Source organism: Triticum dicoccoides, chromosome 5A (genome assembly GCF_002162155.2).
Source record: "Triticum dicoccoides isolate Atlit2015 ecotype Zavitan chromosome 5A, WEW_v2.0, whole genome shotgun sequence".
NCBI lineage: Eukaryota > Viridiplantae > Streptophyta > Magnoliopsida > Poales > Poaceae > Triticum > Triticum dicoccoides.
This window is the reverse complement of record NC_041388.1, coordinates 442,005,717-442,026,754: the sequence shown is the minus strand read 5'-3', so window position 1 is coordinate 442,026,754 and position 21,038 is coordinate 442,005,717. Positions and strand designations below refer to the sequence as shown.

General features: G+C 42.0%; 2 long non-coding RNA genes across 2 annotated transcripts; one reads left to right on the top strand and one right to left on the bottom strand.

Moving 5' to 3' along the window:
• Positions 1-8,401: 8,401 nt before the first annotated feature.
• On the top strand, positions 8,402-10,023 carry LOC119302191. The gene is made up of 2 exons (XR_005147394.1): positions 8,402-9,419; positions 9,557-10,023. It is a non-coding gene; the product is annotated as an uncharacterized LOC119302191 (long non-coding RNA).
• A 9,768-nt stretch (positions 10,024-19,791) lies between these two features.
• Positions 19,792-20,632, bottom strand: LOC119297588. The gene is made up of 2 exons (XR_005145685.1): positions 20,157-20,632; positions 19,792-20,053 (listed from the first exon to the last, which is right to left on the bottom strand). It is a non-coding gene; the product is annotated as an uncharacterized LOC119297588 (long non-coding RNA).
• Between the last annotated feature and the right edge of the window lie 406 nt (positions 20,633-21,038).

Here is a 21,038-nt window from a genome sequence, read left to right as displayed (position 1 = left end):
CTATTATGAGAGCCACTTATGAATTGCCAACCAAAGATGGCAACACCTAGACCTATCCTTGCTTTTTATGCCTAGATAGGGGCGTTAAACGATATCGCTTGTTGGGAGGCAACCCAATTTTACTTTTATTACTTACTTTTTGCTCCTGTTTAGTAATAAATAATTTATCTAGCCTCTGTTTTGGTTGTGTTTTTTGTGTTTAATTAGCGTTGTGCCAAGTAGAACCGCTGGGAAAACTTGGGGAAAGTCTTGTTAATCTTCATGTAAAAAACAGAAACTTTAGCGCTCACAAGAACTGCTGAAATTTTTATTTGGAAAGTGCGATTTAGTTAATTCTTTTTTCATATGATTAATAGATAAATTCCTCACGTCCAGAAATTTATTTTAGAATTTTTGGCGTTGCAGATCTTTCACTAGTTACAGATTACTACAGACTGTTCTGCTTTTGACAGATTCTGTTTTTGTGTGTTGTTTGCTTATTTTGATGAATCTATGGCTAGTAAAATAGTTTATAAACCATAGAGAAGTTAGAATACAGTAGGTTTAACACCAATATAAATGAAGAATGTGTTCATTACAGTACCTTGAAGTGGTGTTTTGTTTTCTTTCGCTAATGGAGCTCACAAGATTTTCTACTTTAAGTTTTGTGTTGTGAAGTTTTCAAGTTTTGGGTAAAGATTTGATGGATTATGGAACAAGGAGTGGCAAGAGCCTAAGCTTGGGGATGCCCATGGCACCCCCTAGATAAAATAAGGACACCTAAAAGCCAAAGCTTGGGGATGCCCCCGGAAGGCATCCCCTCTTTCGTCTACTTCTATCGGTAACTTTACTTGGAGCTATATTTTATTTACCACATGATATGTGTTTTTCTTGGAGCGTCTTGTATTATTTGAGTCTTTATTTGTTAGTTTTCCACAATCATCCTTTCTGCACACACCTTTTTGACAGAGACACACATGATTCGGAAATTATTAGAATACTCTGTGCTTCACTTATATCTTTTGAGTTATATAGGTTTTGCTCTAGTACTTCACTTATATCTTTTAGAGCACGGTGGTAGATTTTTTTTATAGAAACCATTGTTCTCTCATGACTCACTTAGATTATTTTGAGAGTCCTACAAAACAGCATGATAATTTGCTTTAATTATTTGAGGCATTCAAGATTAAATAAATAAAATTTTCTTATGAGTGTGTTGAATACTATGAGAAGTTTGAAACTTGATAATTGTTTTGAGATATGGAGATGGTGATATTATAGTCGTGCTAGTTGAGTAATTGTGAATTTGAGAAATGCTTGTGTTGAAGTTTGTGATTCCCGTAGCATGCATGTAGGTGAACCATTATGTTAAGAAGTCAGAGCATGATGTATTTATTGATTGTCCTCCTTACGAGTGGCAGTCGGGGACGAGCGATGGTCTTTTCCTACCAATCTATCCCCCTAGGAGCATGCACGTAGTACTTTGCTTCGATAACTAATAGATTTTTGCAATAAGTATATGAGTTCGTTATGACTAATGCTGAGTCCATGGATTATACGCACTCTCACCCTTCCACCATTGCTAGCCTCTCTAATACCGCGCACCTTTCGCCAGTATCATACACCCACCATATACCTTCCTCAAAACAGCCACCATACCTGCCTATCATGGCATTTCCATAGCCATTCCAAGATATATTGTCATGCAACTTTCCACCGTTCCGTTTATCATGACACGCTCCATCATTGTCATATTGCTTTGCATGATCATGTAGTTGACATTTTAGTTGTGGCAAAGCCACCATTCATAATTCTTTCATATAAGTCACTCATGCATCATTGCTATCCCGGTACACTGCCGGAGGCATTCATATAGAGTCATACTTTGTTCTAGTATCGAGTTGTAATCATTGAGTTGTAAATAAATAGAAGTGTGATGATCATCATTCATAGAGTATTGTCCTAAAAAAAAGAGAAAGGCCAAAGAAAAAAAGAAGGCCCAATATATATATATATATATATATATATATATATATATATATATACATACATATATATATATATATAGCATGGCACTATTCTGATCCTAGGATCAGAATAGTTATTCGGATCACGGTCCACCCTATATAGGCGCCGATCAGGTTTTCCCGAATTTGGAAATCTTAACCAACCTCTGATAAGAAAAAAAACCCACCTCCCCTGCCCCGACTCGCTTCCCCAATCCACCCGCAACCTCTCCTCCGCGAGCCCCTCATCCCGCCGCCGCCCTCAGATCCCGCCGGAACTCCACGCCACGCGCGCCCTCCGAGGAGCCTCCGCCGCCACGAGCCCTCTCGCACCCCTGCCGTCGTGTCGTTGCCGGCCTTCCTCCACTTCTTCCATCACGGCGGTGGCCTCCTTCCACCCTCAACCGCCGCCGCGACCTCGTGCCTAATCGCTGGATCCCGCCGCCACAACCAAGGACCCGAACCACCGGATGCCGCCGCCGCCTCCCCCAGCGCGCCGCCCAACTCTGATCCGCGCCCCCTTTCTCATGTTCATCCTCTTGGCTCTGCCCCAATAACACTTTCATGGCCGGCCACGCGGCCCAGCACCTGCTCCCGGCTTGGTCCCCGGCAAGGTGCGCCGCTCCTCCTCCCTGCCTCCTTCTGCCTTCCCCTTCTCCTTCTCTACCTCCAGGGAGCTCCCCTTGGATCCTACCCATCGCCAGATGCGTTGCTTCCCCAGCGGATCCATGCCGCTCCTCGACCTCCCGGCTGATGCCAATGGCAAAGCTCGGACGGGATCGTGCAATTACTCTCGGTCCCCGGCGAGGCTCCCCTGCCACCACGGAGTCTCCTTCCAATGGCTGCGGTAGCACAAATGCCGTTCAACTCCATCGACTTGGGTCGTTCAACTACGCGGCCCCAGGACGTTCGCCACCGCAGCTCCTGGATCACACCAACATCTTGTTGTTTGACTACAGCGGCTGTTGTCTGCAAAAAAGTGCATGCGTGCAGTCCAACTTCCCCTATACACTCACATGAGCACATGGAGACTCTGCTTAGAGAAGTTGCAGCAACACAATGCAATGATCATCTTCAGCAAATACCTTTTAGATGTTATTATTGCTACTAAAATTTGTGTGGGTCTGGCTACATGTATCACTTGTTTTGTTTACTGAAAAAATAAATGTACCCCTCGGTTCCTTTACACATGTTCTACAATTAGTTTCTTTGGTTTTGTTAAACTGATTCCATTCTTGTTGCCATCTGCAAAAATGTACAACACATCGACGAGCCCCTGCACCCATGTTGCCATCATAAAAAATGGATGCAGAGAATGCACTGTTTGTCTTGTATGCCTAAATTTTTATTTGTGAAGGTCAAAATGTTGTGTTCGAGAAGGTCAAGTGTGTTATGTGTATCTTAGCAAGTTCAAATAATTTAAACTTGAAGTGACAAACAAATTTAAAAAAAGCATAAAACAAAATTGAAGTCTATAAAATTCACTTCAAATCATTAACAGGAAAAAGAATGTTCTCTTTGTTCTCAAACAGAAACAAAAATTAATAAAAAAGGGAATATAGTTTACTCTTTACAAAATCCCCAGAAATGTTTCGTTAAATCAATTGTGCTTCTCCGCTCTATACATGTTCATTGATATTGCCAACAAGCATACTATTTTCCAAAAAGTGGTTCGATGTGTATTACATGACTAGATTTTTTTTTCTGCTACTAAGAAATAAACCAGGAGGTCCAAATTAAAAAGATGGAGAAGTTCGATGATTATAGAAACTACGATTTTTCTCATTATTTAAGAATGCAAACAAGAAGTTCAAAATAAAGTAATGCAAAAGTTTGATGTATAAAAAATGAAAATTCTGAATTTGTTGATGGGAAGGACATAAGAAGTTCACACAAAAAATAACACAATAGTACAAAAACAAGAGAGCACTTTGAAATGAATATTTCATCGTTTCTAATAAAAAATTAAGAAGTTCGGATTTTAAACATAGAGCAGTTCAAAAAATCATACAAACGGGATTATCACCATTTCTAGAAAAACACTAGAAGTTCAAATTTAAAAAACAAACATGTTCAATATTTATTACAAAACTTGGATTTCGCCGTCACTGAAAGAAAATAAACCAAGAAGTCCAAATTACAAAATAAAGAAGTCGATATTTATAAAGAAACTCATATTTTCCTTGTTACTAAAGAATAAAAATGATGAATTCAAATTAAAAAAGAGGAGTAGTTTGATGTATACGGGAAACTCAAATTATTACCGTTGTAAGAAAAATAAAACTATGAAGTTCAATTTACAAAAAATAATGTTTGCGGCGCAACAGGTTTAATGCTTGTTACAAACCCAGAGAAGGTCATTGAAAAAGGCATCTCAAACAATTTTATAAAAAACATTTTCTCTCTTAAAATAAACCTCGAAGTTCAAATTTAAAAGCAGGGCGGCTCGGTGTCTATCAAAATGTAGGATTTTTTCCGTTGCTAAAAGAAATTATAGCAGGAAGTCCATATTAAAAAGATGGAGAAGTTCGACGATTATAGAAAACTCAGATGTTTCTCGTTATTAAAGAATGGAAACAAGAAGTTCAAAAATTAAATAACAAGAAGTTCAACTTTTAAACAATAGAGCGCTTCAAAATTTCATAAAAAAGATTAATAAAAAACTAGGAAGTCCATATTAAAAAGATGGAGAAGTTCGATAATTATAGAAAGCTCATATTTTCCTCGTTATTAAAAGAATGGAAACAAGAAGTTCAAAAATTAAATAACAAGAAGTTCAACTTTTAAAAATAGGGCGCTTCAAAATTTCATAAAAAAGATTAATAAAAAACCAGGAAGTCCATATTAAAAAGATGGAGAAGTTCGATGATTATAGAAAACTCAGATTTCCCTCGTTATTAAAGAATGGAAACAAAAAGTCCAAAAATAAAATAACAAAAAGTTCAACTTTGAAAAATAGAGCACAAAATTCATAAATTTTTTTAGAAAATTCAGATTAATATTCATAAAAAACAAAATATTTTCACGTAACCAAGAGAAGTTCGGATTGATAACTGCGAGAAGTCCACGTACAACACGATGTGCATTTGGTATTAAAAAGGAATAAAAAAGCAAATACTAAATTTTTTGTTGTTATAAATTCAAGTCCTCGATCAAAGAAAGTAAAAAAAATATTGTTAGAGATGTTTGTACAGAAGGAATATTATTTGTGTAACACTAACGAATGGATGAGAAAATTACAAATGAAAAATACGTCACAAAAGTTCAACGTAAAAACAGCAGGAAGTTCACCTACTACACTGAATGAATATCAGATGAAAAACTTTTAAAATCGTCGCGAGTATGAAAAAAAGATCAACACGGGAAAGTTGCGTGTTTACAGCAGCTTTCCACTAGTATATCATTTGCTCAATTCCGATGAGTGAACGGAGAGCTACGAGCAGTGGATGGAGAGCTACGAGCAAAAAAACACGTGAAAAACAGAGTGAAGTTCAAGTAGACATGCCGAAAAGTTCAGGTTCTTCACGCGGTGCATTTTCGAAGAATCTGTTATGCGATAAAGGCAGAACGAATGATCTCACCATTTTCGAAATTACTTGAAAATGGTCAGAATTCATAGAAAACCGTCAACATGAAAAAGTTTCGCATTTTCCGTACCTTTTCAGCGGTATATTATTTGCCCCATTCCGAAAAAGTTTGTAGAAATTACGGCAAAAACACGTTTTTAACCATTTTCAAAACTGACATAAAACCGTAATGAATTAGGAGAAACAATATATACAAAAAAGTTTCGCATTTCTTCAAGCTTTCCAACGCCATATCATTTGCTGTATTTGGACGTACGGTTAAAAAATTAGCTCGAAAATATGAACTCGGTGGAACTTGTACCGTTTTCTAAATTACTTTTAAACAATTCAAAATTAGAAAAAACTTTTAACATAAAAAAGTAGCGCAATTTCATAAGCTTCCCAACTCCATATTATTTGCTTCAATTGGATTAGCCGTTTAGAAATGGCATCGAAAATACGAACTCGGGTGTTCGGTTTGTGAAATTTTAAGATTTTCTGAATTACTCTTTAACCGTAGAGAATTAGAGAAAACTTTCAGCATGTGGAAGGAGCGGTTTTGCAGCAGCTTTCCAATGCCATATTATTTGCCTCATTTCGACAAACGATTTAAAAATGCGATCAAAAATACAATTCACGTTTTTTGTATGAAGAAAAAACGGTTTTCAAAACTGCTCTTAAACCGCTTACATTTTGCCAAAAAATTAAGTTAGGTCATGATACTGATGTCCATAGCTATCCAACGGTATATCGCAAGCCTCATTTGGACACCCTTTAGCTGAAGTTCAACCTAGTACTCGGGAAAGGTCAGACACGTTACTCGGGAAGTTCATGTTGTGATCAGAATATTATTCTGATCCCGTGATCAGAATAGTGTTTATGTGTGTGTGTGTATATATATATATATATATATATATATATATATATATATATATATATATACTACTATTAAAGCAAGGTGATATTCTTGGTTTCGTCCTGTCTAGGTGATTTTATTTTTTTACTGTACCGAAGTGGTACTATTTTTTGCTACAAAACAGATTCATAGACGTTACCACTGCTTTTTTGGGTCTATGTACGCGAGCGCTGCTCCGGGCCTTTTGTTGGTGTACATCACAAACGTACTGGGCCATGGGCCTGCTCTTGTGCTAAGGATTTGCAAAAAATTGTCACTTGCACTAAGGATTTACTGTACCGAAGTGGCACTATTTTTTGCTAGAAAACAGATTCATAGACGTTACCACTGCTTTTTTTGGGTCTATGTACGCGAGCGCTGCTCCGGGCCTTTTGTTGGTGTACGTCACAAACGTACTAGGCCATGGGCCTGCTCTTGTGCTAAGGATTTGCAAAAAATTGTCACTTGCACTAAGGATCGAGCTCACGACCTTCTTTTTTGGGTCAATGTACGCGAGCGCTTCTCCGGGCCTTTTGTTGGTGTACGTCACTCAGGATCGAGCCCACGACCTGCTATTTGCTTCCTTCAGGCTACAACCAGCTAAGCTAGCTCCAGTTCATGTTAACTACACCGCTCATTATGCATTTAAATAGTCCCACCTCATTTTTTTTACATGATATTTTACCAGTTTATATAGCCCACGAGTTGTCATAGAATAAAAAAGACATCAAGAATAACAAACAGAGGCTGAAGTGTGGGTCCTATTTAACCTTGAAAGCAAAGGAATTTCGTAATATAGGAAAGAAGAAAGAAAAGGACACAATAAAAAAGTTGCGATGTGAATATTAGTTAACTTGCGTGAAATGGGGGCCGGAAGGGAGGACCATGCCATCTCTTGTAATTAAAGGAAATCATGGTCGTACGAAGCAAATGGTTTGCGGACTCACAAAACTTTATTTCATTCGATAGCATTGATTTTCATCAAAAATTAATATGCAGCTAACAAAAGATGTACATATGTAAAATAAGGGTAATAGAATTATATACACCTTTTGATCTAATGTTAGAAATTAGGATAACACTAAAACCGATTATGTGATATTTTCACTCTTTCCTCTTATGAATAGAAAGTGTACATAAGGATCATTTTTTTCAACGGTGATGTCACATTACATGTCACTTTTTTTCACAAGGAAGGCACATTGCAGCGCTAAATTTTATTCAACTCATATGCATGATATAGTGTGCATTAAAATCCTTTTACCTGAAAGTTGTGAAGGAAATCATAGAAGGATGATCTGAATTTGTACAACTAAAAAGGAAAAACTGATTATATTCTCAAATTGATAAGCAATGCCATCGTTGTTCCTGAGAATGTGATAGATAGCATCAAGTTCACCAGATGAATGCTAAAGAAAGCTACTGGTTTAAGGGCGACATCTCCAAGCAAGTGATCATTGATATCACACTTTGTGTATCAAAGTCATCTCCAGGAATGATGATGAAGAGAAAAACCCACATTTAAAATCTTGATGGCGATCGAGAAGCCCAGTCCAAAAATGCATGTCTTTTGAGATATCTTTACCATTAATGTAGATGTAAATAAGTTTGTTTTGAATAGAAAATAATTATATAGTATAAAAATATATTGCATCCAATCTATTGAAATAAATTTGTCGTGGCCATATTCTGTGAGGCCGGGAAGGAAGATAAACAACGGCACAGATTGGGTGTCTTGTTAAAATAGAGGATGTCAATACGTGTAGGGTTTGTGGGAGGGTCGTCTCGAGCCCTGCTTATAAGGGTTAGGGCGTGTGATTTTTTTATTCCATTGCAATGCAGGGGCCTATGTCCTAGTGTGTGTCTATTATGATAACATTCTTAAGACCTTATTCTCATAACAAAACCTCCTTATTCTGATAACACCCCCAACCCACCGTCCCACCCCACCCACTCTTCCCTCTCCTGGCACGACCTCACTTCTGTCCATCTTCTTCCTACCCCGATCCCCTCCACTTCCTTCCTCCCGGCTAACTCCCCCGATCCAACCTACCTGCCACCTCTCCTCCCCCCACTCCTCCCCATGATGGACCTCAACCCGGCCTCCGACCGCCAGGCCGGCTCTGGTGCCCCCACCTCCTTCCCCACCTTTCCCGTCCCAGATCTCCAACGCCAGCCCCTCCGCTGGCCGGCGCGCCTCCGCCCTCCCCTTCCACCACGCCTCACCGGCCTCCTAGGGGTCCCCGACAACCCTTGTTCGTCCCCCGTCGTCAGATCCGAGGGGAGCGCCATGGTCGGGGCCCCCGATCCCCGCCGCCACCAGCCTATCACCCCAGAACGAGGCCGACGGAGATTGCCGCCTCCAACCACCAAGGACCGGATCTCCTGCTTCCCGCGGTTCCGCAGCCACTTTCGTCGCGCTCCGACTCTCACCCGCGTCCACCGGGATCGACCTCCTGACTTAGCCGTGCGGTTAAGCAGCAAGGGAGGTTCGCTGGCTTCCGTCATGCAGTTCGCCGCGCCTCCCCATCGCTAGTCACGCAACCTCCGCCGCCGAAGTGGAGCAGTGCCACCACTGTGGCCGTGCCCATCCGTGGGGATGCCGTGGCCAGTGCGGCCAGGGCCTGGAGCTCGCCTCTTCCCCCGCAAGGGGCTCCGAAGGCTCCTTGTCCCGCACCCTCCTCCACCTTTCTCTGGCGCTCGCAGGACACAGCCGATGGGTGCGGTGCCTCGAGTGGTTGCTGCCAGCGGCGCATGCAGCCTCGTGCCCCCGCGCGATCGGATCCCATCTCCACCACCTACGGCCACCATCTGTGGTACTGCATCTGCGGCCACGACTTCTCTCCCTCGCAGGCGACTCTCTCCCTCTTCCACCGCCGATTTGGCCAGCGAGCGGCGCCACCGAGGTCAGCGGCTTCGTCGATGGTGGTGCTCTCTCACACCCTCCGACGACCCCCTGACCCCCTCCCTGAGGTGAACTCTCTTGCGATGCAGCTCTGTTAGGGGCCCGATTGCAAATCATGCAGTTCATTTTGAGGCATGTTTTTTGCTAGGATCTAGGATGCAGCTCACTTATAAATCCTTTTGGTGGCCTCGAACACTTCCTGCAGCTCTGTCCTGGCATTTGTGCAGCTCTCTTCTTCTCTATGTCCAATGCAAAAAATTCGGTTGATGTGCAGCCCCCGATGATGGCTCCGGCTATGTTCTCTCTGTTGTGCAAAAGTCCATGGACCCGATTGCTTTTATGCTTTTCATTTTGAGGGCTATTGTATTAAAAAGGGCTATTTTGTACGGCTGGGGTGTGCACATGCAGTTCGCCGGCGAGCTGCTACCGGTTGCAGCAGCACAGGCGAGCAGCCGCTTTTTCGTTTGTTTTGTCCTTTGAGGTAGTGGCGGTCGAGGACAGAGGGCCTTTTCTTTTCTATTGCTATTTTTAGTAGAAAATGGTGGTTTTTTGTGTTGTGCAGTTTGCATGTCATGTTGGAGACGTTCATTGCACCGTCGATGGCAGTTTATACTTTGTAATTGAGAAGTGCCTACGTAAAATTTTAGTTCATTGTGGCACCACTAGTATAAATTTCAGCCCAGATGTCCCCTGGATGTGTGGGATGCATCCCCTTCTGTTGAAGTTTTTTGCCCTCCAATGTGTGTTTTCAGCATTTTTGCATTGTATGTGCAGTGCACATGTGCCGCCCCCTATAGTGCACTAGTATTGTTCGTGCAGTGCACTAGTCTTGTTCGTGCAATGCAGAAAGTATGTAGATAACTACTCTCGTCTTTGCAGTGCAGAACACACGATGGAAAAAAGAAAAAGAATAACTTCCCGACAAGTCTAATGTGGTTTACTTGACTATTTGATGTAGTGTGGTTTTCCAACTAAGGTAGTGTGGTTGGTCGTCTGATGTTGTTCATCTTCTAAGTGCAAGAAAAGTTGTTACGGAAGCGGAAAAAAGTAATGCGATTCACTTCTTGATAGTGTTTGTGGTTCATTTACACCCAATGCAGTGCGGTCCACTCTTGTTCACAAAAAAAAGTAAAAAAAACAACAAAAACTTGTCTGACAAAAGAAATTATGCAGCTCGCTTGCCCATCCGATGCAGTGCGGTTTTCATTCTGAAGCAGTGCGGTCGGCCGTATGATGTTGTTCACCCCGTAAGTGCAAAATATTTGTTAAGAAAGCAAAAAAAAGTAATGCGGTTTACTTCTTGATAGTGGTGTGGTTCATTTACACCCGATGTGAAGTGCACTCTACTTTCTCGTCTTTAAAAAAAATTACGTTTGAATAAAAGAAACCATGCAGTTCTCTTACCCGTTTGATGCAGTGCGGTTTTTCATCCGATGCAGTGCGGTTTTCAGTCGGTTGAAGTACCCACATCGATTTGGGTGTCGCGAAAAAACAATGTCCGTATTTCGGTAAATTTAAAACTGCTCTTAAAGCATAAGGAATTAGAGAGAGTGTTCTATATGAAAAAGTTGTGGCTCATCGATATCTTTCCAATGACATATCGTTTGAATCATTTCGCCGTCTGGTTTGTAAAAAATTCGCGAAAAAGGCCGCTGCCATTTGTCGTCTGCCACACGATTTTCAAAATTAACTTAAAACTGTAAGGAATCTCAAAACCATTTCTACATGTGAAAGTTGCGCCTTGTCCATATCTTTCCAACGACATATTACACGCCTCGTTTTGACAAACGGTTAAAAAACTAGAGTGAAAACAATACCGAAAATTTGAAAAACAGAATTCCGCGATTTAGTAAATTTGAAACTGCTCTTAAATCGTAACGAAATAGAGAAAGAAATAGATATAAAAAAGATGCGCCTCGACGATATCTATCCAACGGTGTATCATTTGCTTCATTCCGATGAGCGGTTTAGAAAAAAATGCGAAAAAATGCTCGCTGCCACTCGTTGTGGTTCGCACCATTTTCAAAACTGCTCTTAAACCGTGAGGAATCTCGAAAAGTGTTCAACATGGAGAAGTTGCGTCTAATCCATAGCTTTTCAACGATATATTACACGCCTCGTTTCGACAAACGGTTAAAAACTAGAGCGGAAACAGTACCAAAAAACACTGCGTGCAGTTTTTTGTCACGGGAAGTTAACTCGCCTCAATACTGCAGCACACTTGGTTCAAACAATGACGTGCACTTGCAGTGAGCTTGCAGTGCGGAAGTATTATCAAAATAGACCGGCTGTGTGTGTCTATATATATATATATATATATATATATATATATATATATATATATATATATATATATATATATATATAGATATAGAGAGAGAGAGAGAGAGAGAGAGAGAGAGAGGAAGGGTTTCCTATCAACACTAGCTATGGAGGTGGCTATCAGAACCGTTAGTTTGCTTCAAGATCCGAACTTTACTGTTGATAAGGTTCCTATTTATTGATTTATAGATGCTCGCATTTACCAAAGAGGAAGCCATGTGGGGGTGCTTTACATGGCAGCGGACCAAAATGACAACCTACCCCTGCAATGGCAGGAGTACTTAGGGAATGGACACAGCTTCTTTCTAGCATTGGTCCTCGAGCATCATCTGTTTTGGGTAAGCCTATGTTGTAGGTTTTGTTGCCTTGTTAATGTTGAAGGGTTCTATCCATCGCGAGCTATTTTTAGCATGTATGAACGTCCATTGTATGCATCAAATGTGAAAGCTTTGGTACCTTTAATTCACGTTGGCTTATAGAGTACACACTAAGACAAAATTCTGAAGGCTGAATACTTTAATGCGTTGCAGCATGTATTCTTGACTAATCCTCCCATAGTCTTGACAAAGAAACATGGAGGTTTTACAATGTGCCTCCATTCTCAATGGCAGTACCATCTCCTCCAGTGGGCATCAAGGTTGATGCTAATTTTGGTATTTTTTTAAGCTTCTGCTAATTACGTTCAAAAAAACTTTTGCTAATTATAGTTTGTTGGGTGGAGGAGCGACCAGCCATGTAAAGAAAATGAGACGTAGAAATGACAATACAAAATATATGTGGTGAGAGTTGGATTTTAGTAAACTGTATAGTTATTTTGTTTTATAAAACACATTTTCTTAAACAAATAATCAAAATATGGTAAATGTGAAATTTTGGCGATCCAAGATTGGATGGAAAAAAACACACATTTATTTAATTAATTGTCATTAAGCCTTGTAGATCACTATTCTGGATATATATTTACTAACAAAAAATGCATTTTACTTCGAACGTTGGTTTAAAATACATTTTACTTTTTTTTCAAGTCAATTCTACAAATGCAAAAGAAGGAAGGTGCAGTCCCTACTTTCATCTATGTGCACATACACGGCAACTAGCCAGACAGAGTAAGAAGCAGCCCCTTCTTTCAGCCATGCATAGACATATACTTGCCAGTTTTGCGTCACGGGTATAGTCAGACCACGGTGCTTCACATGCATGGCTTGGCTCCTTCACTCATTCTCATGAACATGTCTCGATGGTCAGTGCACCCCACGTGACTCTCTATCTCTCCATTTTTGTTGGTTGCCGACTGTGGGCATGCCACTGCTGGCCAGCTGCCTGGCTTGGTTTCAGTTTGGTGGTTAATCATCCCTAAAAGGAAACTTGATGGCTAATTGTGTGTTTGACTAGTGAGGTGGTGCCACTCCTAACGTGCTAGTATTTCATTAGTGCTTGGCTAATGCGTGCATGGTGTAGGATCTGGGAGGTTCTCCTCAATGAGTTCGTGAGCTAAGTCAGGCTCTATCAGTTTGTTATTTCCACACACTAGAGAGAAACAGGATAACCAGAATTGGATGCTTGTACAAAAACAAACTTAGAAAAAAAAGATGGGTGCATCAGGATCAGAGCATCTCCAACGTCGACCCTTAAACCACCCGTGTGCATCCGAACCGCAGAAGCTATCCAACACGGTCCTGTATTAGTTCACGGCGCGGTTCAGAAGTACTTTCTCTTGCAAAATTGGAGACAAAGTGGGAGGAGCTTTGTAGGAGTCCGAACAGCAGGCACGTCGGACTTCGACACCCCCGGCCCACCCGATCCGCCCTTTCAGCCTCATTTCCTACAACTCCACCCCCTTTGACGCACATAAAAGGTGTCTGGTCCAATAAAGAGAGTGCACACATACAATGTGCAAGGTTGAGGGATAAGTTCTGTTCGGTGCTACCGCCATCCACCACCTGCTCGACTAGGGTTGTGCCCTGAGGGGTATAAGCTTCATGGTATGAAAGGTGCCCGATCCAGTAAAAAGAGTGCACTCATATGATTGTGCAAGGTTTGGGTAATGGGAAATGGAACTTCCCGTGTCATTGTGATGATATAGGGATACTAGACCACCATGAGGGGTATAAGTTTCATATTTCATTCACAATTGTTCATTCATAACAGGTGTGTTGTCTTATGCCAACTCTACAAATATATATTTCGAGTGGGTTTAACCACACGTCAAGTGTTGGTTCCAACATTAAATTCTAATCCATCTATCCATTGACCAACACACACACACACACACACACACTCTCACACACACAGAGAGAGGGGAGAGAGAGAGAGAGAGAGAGAGGTTGGGTGTATATGGATGGTCGGAGGCAACGGTGGACCATCAAAGGGAGCTGCTCGACAAGGGTGGTGTGTCGAGGGGTACATGGTTAGAGGTATAAAAGGTACCTGGTCCAATAAAGAGGGTGCACACATAGGATGTGCAAGGTTTGAGGACAAGTTCTATTATGTGCCACCGCCATCCACCACCAGGTTGACTAGCTAGGGTGGTGCCCGAAGAAGTATGACCTTCAGGGTATGAAAGGTTCCCGATCTAGTAAAAGGAGTGCACTCATATGATTGTGAAAGGTTTGCTTAATGAAAAATGAAAGTTCAAGTGTCATTATGACAATACAGGGATACTAGACCACCGTGAGGGGTACAGTTTCATACTTCATCCACAATTGTTCATTCATAAACTGGTGTGTCGTCTTATGCCAACTCTACAAATATATATTTTGAGTGGGTTTAACCACACGTCAAGTGTTGGTGTCAACATTACATTCTAATCCGTCTATCCATTGACCAACCAACTCACACATGAGAGAGAGGTTGGGTGTATATGGATGGTTGGAGGCGGTCGTGGACTGTCAAAGGGAGTTGCTTGACAAGGGTGGTGTGCCGAGGGGTATAATGTTAGAGGTATAAAAGATGTTCGGTCCAATAAAGAGGGTGCACACATATGATGTGCAATGTTTGGGGACAAGTTTTGTTTGGTGCCACCGCCATCCACCACCTGGTCGGCAAGCTAGCGTGGTGCACTGAGGAGTATGACCTTCGTGGTATAAAATGTGCCCGATCCAGTAAAAAGAGTGCACTCATACGATTGCGCAAGGTTTGGGTAATGGAAAATGAAACTTCCCGTGTCATTGTGATGATATAGGGATACTAGACCACCATGAGGGGTATAAGTTTCATATATCATTCACAATTGTTCATTCATAACTGGTGTGTCGTCTTATGCCAACTCTACAAATATATATTTCGAGTGGGTTTAACCACACGTCAAGTGTTGGTTCAAACATTACATTCTAATCCATCTATCCATTGACCAGCCCACACACACACACACACACACACACACAGAGAGAGAGAGAAAGAGAGAGAGAGGTTGGGTGTATATGGATGGTCGGAGGCGACGGTGGACCACCAAAGGGAGCTGCTCTACAAAGGTGGTGTGTCGAGGGGTATAGGGTTAGAGTTATAAAAGGTACTCGGTCCAATAAAGAGGGTGCACACATAGGATGTTCAAGGTTTGAGGACAAGTTCTGTTCTGTGCCACCGCCATCCACCACCTGGTCGACTAGCTAGGGTGGTGCCCTGAGGAGTATGAAGTTCATGGTATGAAAGGTTCCCAATCTGGTAAAAAGAGTGCACTCATATGATTGTGCAAGGTTTGGGTAATGAAAAAGGAAAGTTCAAGTGTCATTATGACGATACAGGGATACTAGACCACCGTGAGGGGTACAGTTTCATACTTCATCCACAATTGTTCATTCATAACTGGTGTGTTGTCTTATGCCAACTCTATTGAGTGAGTTTAACCACACGTCAAGTGTTGCTGTCAAGATTATATTCTAATCCGTCTATCCATTGCCCAACCAACTCACACACACGTGAGAGAGAGGTTGGGCGTATATGGATGGTTGGAGGCGGCGGTGGACTGTCAAAGGGAGTTGCTCGACAAGGGTGGTGTGCCGGGGGGTATAACGTTAGAGGTATAAAAGATGCCCGGTCCAATAAATAGGGTGCACACATATGATGTGCAATGTTTGGGGACAAGTTATGTTCGGTGCCACCGCCGTCCACCACCTGGTCGACAAGCTAGCGTGGTGCGCTGAGGAGTATGACCTTCGTGGTATGAAAGATGCCTGATCTAGTAAAAAGAGTGCGCTCATATGATTATGCAAAGGTGTGGGTAAGCAAAAATGGATGTTCATGTGTCATTATGACGACAGAGGGATACTAATCCACTGTTGGGGGTATAGTTTCATATTTCTTTCACAGTTGTTCATTCATAACTGGTGTGTGAGTGTGTGAGAGAGAGAGAGAGAGAGGTCGGGTATATATGAATGGTCGCAGGTGGCGGTGAACCGTCAAAGGGAGCTGCTCGACAAGGGTTGTGCGTCGAGGGGTATAATGTTAGAGGTATAAAAGGTGCCCGGTCCAATAAAGTGAGTGCACATATACAATGTGCAAGATTTGGGAACAAGGTTTGTTCGGTGCCACCGCCGTCCACCACCTGGTCGACTAGGGTGGTGCCCCGAGGGGTATGATCTTCATGGGTATGAAAAGTGCTTGATCCAGTAAAAAAAGTGCATGCATATGATTGTGCAAGGTTTGGGTAATGGAAAATGAAAGTTCCCATGTCATTATGAGAATATAGGGATACCAGACCATCATGAGGGGTGTAAGTTTCATATTTCATTCACAATTCTTCATTTATAAATTAGTGTGTCGTCTTATGCCAATTTTCTATTCTTTTTTGTGCCAAGGTCGTCCACCACAACTCACAGAAAGAGAGTTTAGTAGTACAAGCCTCCGAGGAGGAGGATTACAGAATCACCATGAAAGAAATTAGTGGACGACGTCCCATGTCGTCTGTAGGACAACGTCTGGTCACTCTGCCATGCGTTTTCAATTTGATCTAAACTGTGTTGTATCAAACATTGTTATTTGCTCTTCTATGAAATTATCAATGGCCCCGTCAATCATCATATTTAATGTAATACTACATGCCAGCAACATTGGCAGTCCTGATGAGTGATGGTTAGAACAGCTGTAAAATAGATGGGGTTGCGTGCTTGTTTATTCACAGCATATCACTTTCACCATGCGCTAACAAACATGTGAAGGGATGGGGATAAATAAGCTATAAAGGCGAGGCTTCGTAAATTTTATCTTCAAACTACATGAGTAATAGTTTGTCCATCTGACATGTTCTCTTGAAATGCTCTATCCTGCAATGAACCACTAATTAATCATAAATGGATTTCAATATTCTAATCAAAGAAGCAAACTGTTAACACCCTTTGGGTATAGAAAAACATATAAATTCATAAAGTTCGTTCTTCATATATCTCGTCAGTAGTTTTCATTTGAACCTCCTATTGTAATAGGGATAGATTTGAAACCGTATGTCTGTGACAGCTATTTGGCTTTTGACGAGAGCTGCTCAAAAGTCCTGGTTGTGTTTGCGGTGCCTTTGCTTTTTAATAAAAGTTAGGGCAGAGGGGAAACCCCTTTCATTAAAAAAAAATCATAAAGTCATACATGAACATGGCATATATTTTTAAAAATTGTCTAGCATGTTACGCATGCATTTTTGTCCTTAGAGCAACCAACCTAGTGGCTTCAGTAGCTAGGATGGCAATTGGAATGAAGTGGTCTATAAGAAAAACTAAACAATGTACTCCCTCCGTCCGGGAATACTTGTCATCAAAATGGATGAAAAAAAATGTATCTAGAACCAAAATATGTCTAGATACATCCCCTTTTATCCATTTTGGTGACAAGTATTTCCGGACGGAGGGAGTATAAGTTAGTCATGCATGGCCCAATACTGAGTCATCGACATGTAAAAATAAAAGCTGAATGTAGAAAAAAAAAGTAGAAAGCTGAAGAAGCTAAGCAAACCACTTCCAAGTGATGCATACATAACTCAGTATTTTCCCTGGAAATGTAGTAGAAGGTGTAAAGGAACAGATTAGGCATGCTAAAATATTAAAAATTATGGTTATCTTTCAGTGAAACAATTGCATTCAGATAACCCATGGTATTTAGAATATGAATATGGTGTTCAGAAAATTCTAGAAACAACAAGCAACTGTTTAACACTGACAACGACAAGCAACTAGCCACGAACAGGAACAAAATCAGGCCAGTTACTAGCAATATATGAAGTATATGCTATGATAAAAATACTGTTGGACTTGTATTCGACTGAGGTTTTTCATGGTGTACTTTTTGTGATATAAAATTGAAATTTTACTATTAATAATCACTGTCAAAGAATTGAACCAACAAATGAGGGGCCTAACAAATTAACTAATTTATTTATTTGTTCTGACTAGTATTCTGGCTTACTATGTCAAAAAGGATTTCTGTGACAAACGATTCAGTTCTGCGCTAGGTCTATTGATACTTGGAATGGACAGTAGGGGACGCACACACATTATTTGACATCTTGTCTGTTAGCTTTTGTACTTCATGCTCGGCACCATTAAACTGCCCTGGATTCCGGCTGCCATTGCTCGACAGAGGAGGCCTGTTCGCTGCAGTATGTAAAATGGAAGTAGTTATAGCCGTTTGTATAATTGATGTGTTCGATACAAACTAGTATTTTGTGCTCCACACATGGTGGGGATCCAATGTATCCAGCCCTTAAGTATGTCACGCCGCACTACATGTGTTGATTAGAAGAGTATAATAACATGAGATTTGTATATATCCTGGTTCAAGTCCTTGCTACCAGTAGTAAGAGCATCTCCAGCCGTTCGGCTCCCCGGGACGCCGAAAAAGCGCCGTCTAGGGCCGAACCGACGTTTACTTTCATCGTGGGGGCGATTGTGTTTCCAGTTGCCGCCCCCCGGTCGCCCACTACGGCATTCACGTGGCGCTCCCAGACCCCGCTCCGGTGCCGCTTCTTCGCATGGCTTGCGATCATGAACCTCTGCTAGATGTCAGACCGGTTAGCACGGAAAGGACTACCGCACCAGGACTCTTGCCCTTTCTGTGATCAGCACGAGGAGACGATTAGCCACCTGCTCATTGAGTGTGTTTTGGCGAGGGAAGTATGGGCTAAGGTGTTCATGGCCATGGGCGGCACAACGCTCTATGTGTTGGAGAGCCCTTGCCAGATTGGTGTGCCCGGCAGGATACCCATGGGCGGCCGGCGAGGACGATGCGGACCTTGTGCCTCCTTGTCATGTGGGAGCTTTGGAAGCACCAGAATGCCATCGTCTTCAACGGGGCAACGGTCAGCCTTCAGCAGATTCTGCCCCGGATTGTGAGCGAGGGTAGGGTGTGGAGGCAGGCGGGACTGCTAAGAGGAGAGTTGGATGCATTCTTCGTAGAGGAACTAGAGTGGGCTCGCCGCGAGTAGTCCGGTTAGGCCATAGGAGGTGGATGGTGGCGTACGCCATGTAATCTTTTGTGTAACGAAACTGTGGAGGGTTCTTCCCCCTTTCTTCTATAATATAAGATATGCACACTCGTGCGTATTCGAGAAAAAAGAAGAAGAATGCAGTGTCGTTGTATAAAGAAAGGAGCAACCAGTGGTATTTCAGTATATGAAAAGAAATGAGAATGCAAGCCATATTCTACTTTTCTTCTAGGAAAACCAGATAGGATCAAATCCATGGAATCAAGACTAAGACATCAATTTTCTTCCCTACGATAAAGAACGGGTATATGTCTTTGCGGACTGAAGAATTTCATTAAACTGGCAAAGCTTATTTTGTCAAAGTACACCTGTTATTTTGCCTGAATCATGTCTTTGCAATGTGAACGATTTAGCTTCTTCCTTCACTCCATGCATAATGTTATTCTGTCAAAGCAAAGATGTGGAAAAACTCTACAAAATGAATTGTAACTGTCAGTTTTAACAAAGCAAAAGAGCCAGGTGCATACAGGTTCTGAAGCCATGTATACTCAGAAAATTCATAGTGTTTGGTGTACACCAATTTGAAGGTTGTGCTCGGTAATTTAAAAGTGCGAGTGGCGCAATTAAAAAAACACATGCACAATAAGCAATGCTTGTGTGTAACGTAATTACCATCCACCAATTTGACCACACCAAAAAATAACATGCACAACAAATGAGGTCCAGAAACTTCTTCAATTAGTTAGGAAACACCAAGTAGAACAGTTTTGAGAATCCATCGGCTATTATTTCAGTGCTGGAGAATTACATTCGGCTAAAACTAATTCAACAAGATCGTAACAAATACATCAATGCAAAGTGATTGCTAGGTACCAAAAAAGCAGTAAGAAGTAGCAGCTCGTGGGAGCTAAGATGCTCCTTCTGTATATGATGTGGCGCCTAATCAGCTGGCCGCTGCTGCTTGTCATCTTGTATCAACTACAGTAAAAAAATAAAGGAAAGTAGCAAGGGTTGTAGAGAAAAAAACGAGATTTCAATGAGCACAGGACCTTGGTCGGTGGCACAGCAAGTAGCCAAGTACCTCAGGCGGATCTGCCACTCTGCTCCGACCAGCTACTTCGGCGTAGGATGAAACCCACGAGCACCATCCGCTCCCCCTGATCCTCCTCCCGTTGAGATTGTGGCCACAGCACGGCAGCCACTCCCCTTCCACCCTATGGCCCTCCTCCCGTCGTCCTCCCCATTCCCCCTTGGTGGAGCACCAGGTACATGTGATGCCATCCGAAAGCACGCTGGGTGCACCAGCTTGGGTCTCTGGCTTCGATGGCTGTGAGTTGTGATGCCGTGCGGGTCGGAGAGGACGATGGTGCAGCTGGGAGGAGGGAGCATATGGCTTAATGATGGATCCAGGGGAGAAGAGTGAGCCGTGGTTGTGGTTCTTGGATGATGGCGTATGTTCTCCTCCGTGATGGATTTGGCATACCAGAAACGATGGAGAAGAGAGGAGCCCGATCTAGATCTTCCCTGTAGCCCTGTAGGGGAGGAGAGAGAAGATGTGTGGATGGCTGGGCTTTCATGCACGGCAGGACTGATACTAGAAAACCAACGATGATTTTTTTTTGCAAGAAATCTTTCCAACGCAGGAACCTTCCATGGGCTGGGAACCCTTCGCTCAAGGCCCGACAACTCGCACGGTGCAGTCCATGGCAGTCTACATACTGGGCCTAGTGCCTATGCACATGTGAAAGTGGTCCAGCTTTATCTCAATGAGAAAATAAACTTCACACACTCAAAATGAGAGAAATGTTTAGAGGGAAAGAAAGGGGACCAGATCCCAAGCAGATTATGTGGCTCAGATTGCCATCTCTGGAGAGAAACACAATAGCTTTGCTTTTCCCTATATATATATATATATATATATATATATATATATATATATATATATATATATATATATATATAT